This window comes from Lygodium microphyllum, unplaced genomic scaffold (genome assembly GCF_053477565.2).
Source record: "Lygodium microphyllum isolate KBCC unplaced genomic scaffold, Lygodium_microphyllum_v1.1.10 scaffold_33, whole genome shotgun sequence".
NCBI classification, from domain to species: domain Eukaryota; kingdom Viridiplantae; phylum Streptophyta; class Polypodiopsida; order Schizaeales; family Lygodiaceae; genus Lygodium; species Lygodium microphyllum.
The window spans coordinates 3425995-3433627 of record NW_028229516.1 but is presented as its reverse complement, the minus strand read 5'-3'; positions in this window follow the sequence as shown (position 1 = coordinate 3433627).

Below are 7633 nucleotides of genomic sequence, written 5' to 3'. Positions count from 1 at the left end.
CTCAAGCTTCATGACAATGCCTACACATGCTCCAATTAAAGATGTCCAACCATGATGGCTTTACGTTGTGAGAACTCATAAACTTGTGATGTTTCAGTCAAGAACGTATGTCCATTATTAACTAGCCCCGGTACCCACCACATACACAGACATAAACACATATGCAGAGATAGACATAAAAAGATTTTAGCCAACTTGTCAATGATCAAGTAACCAAGACTTAAACCTAGGCATTTCTTTCTATGCTTCAAACACCTAGACATACACATCCATGGAATGAGGAAAGATGGTGCTATCAAACTTGCACCATAAAAGTATTTCACATATAAAACATTCATCCACATGGGGTTCATCTACTCTCCCATTATTGACAACACCACATTGAACCTCAAAAAGTGAGTTAATGTCCATCGAGCAACACCTTACAACCACCACAACTATGAGACAACTATTCAAGGTGTATGGAGAGTTGTATCTAAGGACCCAACGTGTGTGAGTGCCACAAAGCTTCAAGAGTCACGACAAAGTATAAGCATGCAACATCGCTTAGCAACCAAAATGGGCATAAGAGCAGATGCACACAAGCTCACATCCCTAAATTTAGTCCTATTGATTTGAATGCTTTAGGACCCAATCACACCTAAAGGGGAGCGCCCCCCCCCCCCCCCCCCCACTAGCCTCAAGTGGGACACACAAATGAGATGAGGGTGAGGAGGGTTTATTTAAACCCCAACTTTCCCCATTGGCACCAATAAAAAACCAAGTTTTAGCTATGTGGTAGTGGGGGGTTTGCCCTATCAAATGATTCTTGTTGGTCAATGAATGCACCTTTAGCATGCACATGTCCACCCAATCATAGGATGTGGTCTACTAGCAACTTGCATTAGAGTGTGGCCCACTCAATTTATACATTTTGTTATGCATTAGAGTGTGGCCCACTCAATTTATACATTTTGTTAGGCCTGTGAGCCCTAATGCAATGGGGCCCTTAGATTCTAGAATGGCTAAGCAATATGCAATTCTAGGAAAGAACAATACATAAGGTGTGGTGTCGAAAGCAAGAGTCGTGTATCGGGTGGTGATCAGCATTGACCAAAATGGGCCGGGAGGGTGAAGACTCAAGAGATTGGGATGGTTAGGGTGTCGAGGTGGTAGATCTAAACGCGGAAGCAACAGAACCTTAAAAGAAAGGGAGGCCCAAAAACGGGATTGAGAGTGTCCAAAAGGAGTGGGAAAGAGCCATGCTTTTTATCAAAATGCGTGCCCTAATAATGGGAGAACTGACAAGACCAAGGACGAGGCTAACAAGGACGCCTCACATGGACTCATCTCTCTCTCTCTCTCTCTCTCTCTCTCTCTCTCTCTCAGAGTCTTACTTTTATTATTGAATGAAGCTGTATAACGTACTTGTCTGTGATGAAGGAGGAAACCCTTATGTAAGCTGACACGTTGCATATTAAGACCTTTTGGGACCATGGTACGTCATTCATTCCTCCCTTCCACCACCACCCCATCAACCAATGGCTAGTACTCTCTCTCTCTCTCTCTCTCTCTCTCTCTCTCCCCCTCTCTCTCCCTTTCTGTCTGTCTCTGTCTCTGTCTGTGTGTATGTGGGGCTGTGACGCTGCGTGCAAGGCGCCAAGAGGAAGCAAGCAAGGGAGGAAGAAATCTACCAGGTAGGAAGATCTACTAGGTTTAAGATCTCCCACTTCGGAAAAATCTCGTAAGATGTCACATTTTGGAATGCAGTTGAGACTCGAGAGATGTTTGAACATCGAGAGAGAGAGAGAGAGGACCATGTGTTGCGAGCATAGATTGCCCTCCACATTGCATCACACCACGTGACACGCACCATATTGCCTTGCCTAATAGCATCCCTTGTTGTCCAAAAAAACATTCTTCATTCCACGTATTAAAGCCTCCATCTCACAAAATTTTGGAGGTCCTTTAAAAATTATGTTGCGTGTGTATGTTATTCTCATAACTAAAATTTTTGTAAAGTTCAAGGTTTTAGACCATCACCTTTGCCAATGGGGCAAAGATGATGGGGTCATAGCCCTGCTCGAGCAAGTGTGGGTTGAGGGTTTTAGGTGCATGAATTCCACCACTGGGATGCATTGCCCTAATAGCACCAATCTCTTTGTGCTTGAACCTTTGTCGATGAACTTTGGAATTATAGGACCTTAGTTTTTCATAACACTCACATTGATGTCCATCTTAAAAGGCCTCTATTGCCTCATGTGCTCTAAAAAGACACCATTAATGACCCTTCCCAACTTGCTTCACACATTAATACTTGATTATCAAATGAGTGTCCATTTGTATTCGATACCACTCCTTTTAAAGTCTTTGGTTACTTTTCTCTCTTCTTATACATTGTAGATTCGAAAAAAAAAAAGTTACTCATTATTGATAGTTGAATATTGTTATAAATAGCCTTATCATTGGATTACATACATTGGGGGTGAATAACTTTATTATTGGATGACATCAATGCACCCAATGTGCTATTCTTACATAGTCAAGAATGTCTAGCTTCCAATTCTCTACTTCATCCGACCACTGTCTTATAATTGTACTCATGTTAACAATTATTTGTGGATCTCATTACAAATTATTTGTGCATAATAGCTTTAAGGGTTGAAGTGGTCTTACTTTTGAGGCCACATGCAAAGGTAAGCATTTGTATGGACATGGAATCTTTCATCTTTCTTGATTGAAGGATTGACTAAGAGAGTTTATTTGGTCCCCATGTTTGTCTCCTTAATGAAAAGGAAACATTAGGACTAGGGATATGAAAAAGATGTTTCTCCCTTGAACTATTTTTAAAGGAATCACATAAGAAGTAATCCTCCCATGTGAACCACATAAGAAGCAATCCTCCAATACAAAGCTTACATTAGGTCAAAGCTTCAATTGTAGATTCCATTACAAAAATGCATCACATGAAAATCTCGATGGTTTGATTTTGCCAAAAAAGGTTGATAAGAGGCCTTTAAACCAAAGGTTCCTTATGCTTGGCATCTAGAATATGCTATGCTTGAGTTTGGGGTCCTCAATTATTTTTGTGATGCAACACTAACATGCATGCACATACACATGCACACACATGCACACATGGTCTTCAAGGAATGATTTATTTCCTCTCAGTGTTCTTGACAAACTTTTTACATATGAACACATATAACCACAACTAGAGGATACTGCCTTTGCTCTAAGCCTCTTGAGCCTTTATGAAGTTTGAGAAAAATATACGTAATTGATGCCTATCTACACCTTGATAAACACAAGGACACACATGTGTATGTATACATTGGTCTATGTAATTATCTAGTCATTTTCACATTTTTTAGTACATTGTTGGTGAATAACTATGATTTTATATAAGTTTTTGTGTAGCATTGGGCTTCATTGATCCTCTAATAGTTAGTTGTACAATGAAGATCCCATGAAGAGGAGTAAAGCCCAAAATTTACATCCATACCGATTCAAAGATTAAATCAATATGTCGCTAATATTGCATTCATTATATAAATCTTATGGAGGATGATATCTTGCATGCGAACCTTGCAATTCCCAATATTTGTAACATAATTTAGGGAGCTAAGATTGAAGCTTCTCTATGTAACCATTGAACATATTCTTCCTTATATGACTTGCGAAATGAGATGGTAGAGGGGTGGATGTGTCTTTATAAGTAGGGTGTCAAGCCTTGCAGCTAGACCAATGCCTTATTTTTGTAGAGCTCCACAAATTAGTGAATGTATGTCTACATACATGCACATGAACACCCACACATGCGCATATATGCACATAAAACAATAGTCAAATATTATTTTTGGAGACTCAAAACACATCGCTTCAACACTTCAACGTGTTTTATTAAGCAACAAATCCTAGAGTTCATATTCTAGAACATTGGTGTAAGAGAAGAGTCATGATGTTCCATGATTTCAGCTTCACAATTCGTTGATACCTCCTTGGTTGTTGTTGTAGAGTGGAAAGTCATGATAGATTTCCATAGGATAGTTAAGCCTAATGACAACTTAAGAGTTTTAGGACATTATATAACTTCAAGGTCTATGTTCAGCAAGGGACACCTTTGAGCAATGGTTTTTGCTCATTATTTCCTTTTAATACCTTCTTATTGAGTGATCAGTCTTCCAAGTTGAGGTTTTGCCACTAGGATAACATGGTAGTTAGCATGACAATGATGACCCCTTCAAAATCATTTGTGAAGCCTATTAGTAGGGATGGTCTTGCAATGGAGAGACATAACAAAAAAACATTTGAGCATAGTAGGAAGGTTGTGATTATTACAGTAAAGATTCTAATGTTTGAGTAATTATCACTATGAATTTTCTAGATGACCACATAGCAAAAATGACATATATGGGGACTTCTAAGAGGCAAGTTTTAAACCCTATCAAGCAATGAATGGACTTAGCTCAGATGCCAACCCAATGTGATCTATTTTTAGCCCTCCTATACAACATTAAAATGCCACATTCATCATGGATTGGATTCTTATCAACCCCCTTGCTTGCATGCCCTTATGTATTTTACATCATTGTTACCAGCTAATGTTCATGAAGATCATTTTTGCATATAGATATCAAAACCTTGATATTATGTGTTGGAGTGTCTTCTTTTCAAATGAATAGGCAAATCTATTCAAGGGGTAAATATTTACGTCATCTTAAAAGGATGCCATCAGCTTTCTTGACAAGATGCCCCTCAAGCTTACAGGACTTAAGCAGCTTAAGGCAAAACAAGACCAAGACCGAGCAATTGACTTCAAGCTTACTTCCTCAAAAAAGCCAAAGGGATTCTTTTCACGAACAAGAATCTATTTTTTGCAAAACGAAATAATAACCAATGTCCCTAAGCATAGGCCATATCTTGTTAGACTTCTCATTCAAATAACAATGATAACCTATAAGTGGTTTTTCTAACATACATTATGATATAATCCAGTATTTAGCCAATTCCTTAATCTTTCCCAAAATGATCTCATCTCTAAGTATCCTTGCACAAGGTGAAAGATTGGTTTACTACGACATATGAGGCATTATCTATGTGTATGCTAACAAAATTACTGTTGGAGTGAAATGCATGTATTTATCGAATCATTAAAAAAGGTGTTGAAATTGTGCTAAAATTAAAAATTTTGATTGTAAAGAATGCCATGACTTTTTATGTGGTGTGATTTACTAACACCAAAAACTCTAATGATAGGCATGGACCATTGAAAATTCTAGCACATTGACAATTTTATAATAATAAAATTGCTAATGGTTTTTTGGAGTTTAAAAACAATAAAATTATGATATGTTCATTCGAATAGTGAGCAACATCCTAAAGTCACCAATAATGTACATAGACATCATTCTCACTGACATGAACATTACATACATTCTTGAAAGAGCCTCACGCAACCCTTTTTTTGTGCAATGCAAGTATTGTATTATGCCACAAATAAAACATCAAATATTTGCATCAATAGGCGTCAATCCTTGGCATCTTAGCATTTGGCTAAGAGCCTCAAGCAACCCTCATGTACTCATGAGTGTAGGAGGGATAGTAAAGTCCACATGTATTTATCCAATATCACAATTGCTTTAGCATTGCCTTTTCACTTCCATAATCTTCTATCTTTGTTTATCATATTCATTGCACCATTTTTGGATCTATCCTGTTCAAGAGACAAAAATGTCATTTTCATAGCAAAATGGCTCTCTTATTGTCAAAATGTTGGTTTCTTAAATACTACAGGTGAGGTTTTAGAAAGGAAACACCAACATTCTTTAAATATCATTGATATACTAATGTTACTATGTGCGTAACATGCTATTGTGATTCCTTGATAATTCTACGCAAGGGGCTTTGGCTCTACAAGTTGTTTTGGAAAAAACTCAATATTTGGGCCTAGGGCCTCACTGCATCTTTTGATGCTAAATCTACTTTTTATCAATATCTTACATGCATTACAAAAAAAGGGGCATTGAGTTTACACCTACTAGCCTTTTACTAACTAATACTTTGTAGGTGATTGACTGGCATGTGAACCAAGATAAAAGGTGAATGCATGAGAGAAGCAAGAAAAATATAATGCTTCTAGAAGTGAGTAATTTTTGGACCTATTTTCTGTAAAATATTACACGGTGCAGCGAATAGAATCTAAGAAAGAGATATAGAGTACACAACAGATAAGAGGAGAATCAGTAAATTCATTAACTTCAAACAAACTGATACAAAGATGGCTCTGTCCACCTGTGCGCTTCCACTGTGTGAAGCTTAGATGGCGATCTAGACAGAAGATAGGTGAAGAGCTTAAGGCTAGCTGGAACAACAACTTTGACTGGGTGAAAGATGAGTGAGAGATGGCTGTGAAGGGGTTTAGCTTTTATAGCCCGCGAAGGTCGTTAGGTCGGCCTGCCGACCGACCTACCATATGAGCCTCCACTAGTCGGCCAGGGAATATTCCAGGGAGTATTTCCTTTACCATCGGGCCGGGGGCGTTGCCCCTGGACCCTCACCAGGGGGGCTGCTGGCCCCCCTAGGACCCCCCAGCTAGGGGCGGAAGCGGCCCCTGGACCCCACAATAGGGGGCCCTTTTAACTCCCTTACACCGCAACTCGATGCAACGCGCCTTGAGTTGCTACTAGCTTAACCACTCCATCTAACCCAAAGATTAGCCCCATAACAGTCACCTTTTTGCCATCCGGTCACATAGACCTCATCTGATATACAAGTCAGGACTCAACCAATGTCGGGGCTCACATTTGGCTTCTCCTCATAATGGGGGCCTTACAACTTTGAGCACCATGGATCATTGGTAGCACCTAATGAGGGTGGGGCATTGATCATATCTAACATTTTCTATTAGGGTTAGTTAAGTCCCTCTTTGTAAGGTCACGACTCCCACTCATCATTGGAGGGACTTTTGAATACAAATAGGCTTGTTTGCTATTTTCATACTTGATATTTTTGTAAGATTTAATGTTTTCTTCATGATTCAAATGCCATTTTACATTAACCCTACAAATTATCTTTCACTGCACCGCACCCCCCCACCCCGAAAACTCCTAGGAAGCCCTTTTCATTGTTTACTTGACAAGTTGGCAGATTGTAGCCCAAAGGCCTAAAAGGCCAAGTTGACCTTTGTAAGTAAACCTCACCCTTAGGTGATAAACCCCCCCTCCCCACAGTGACCCAATTACGGGTTGAATTCACAATCTCATGCAACACGTACAATACCCTTGGGCCCTATCAGAACTAGGCTACTGCTCCAAGGGCAACACTCTAATTGACCTAGTATTACCACTAATGTTTGGTTTTGGGTCTCACATTTTTTATCATTGCGTGATGGTCAAGTCATCCAGCGTTTTTATAACATAGAAAGTGCAGCAAGGTGTAATAAAAACATGTATTTGGAGGCAAAGGCGGGGAACCCAAGCTTGTAAGTTGTAGGTGATGCATATGTATACATAGGTATGCATGTATATTATTATATATTATATGTATATATAGTGCACGAGATGGGCATAAAAGGGGGAAATGAAGGACATGAAGAAGGGAAAGGAAGGACATCGCCTGTAAATCACATCAATCGCCCAGCAAAAGCGGAAAA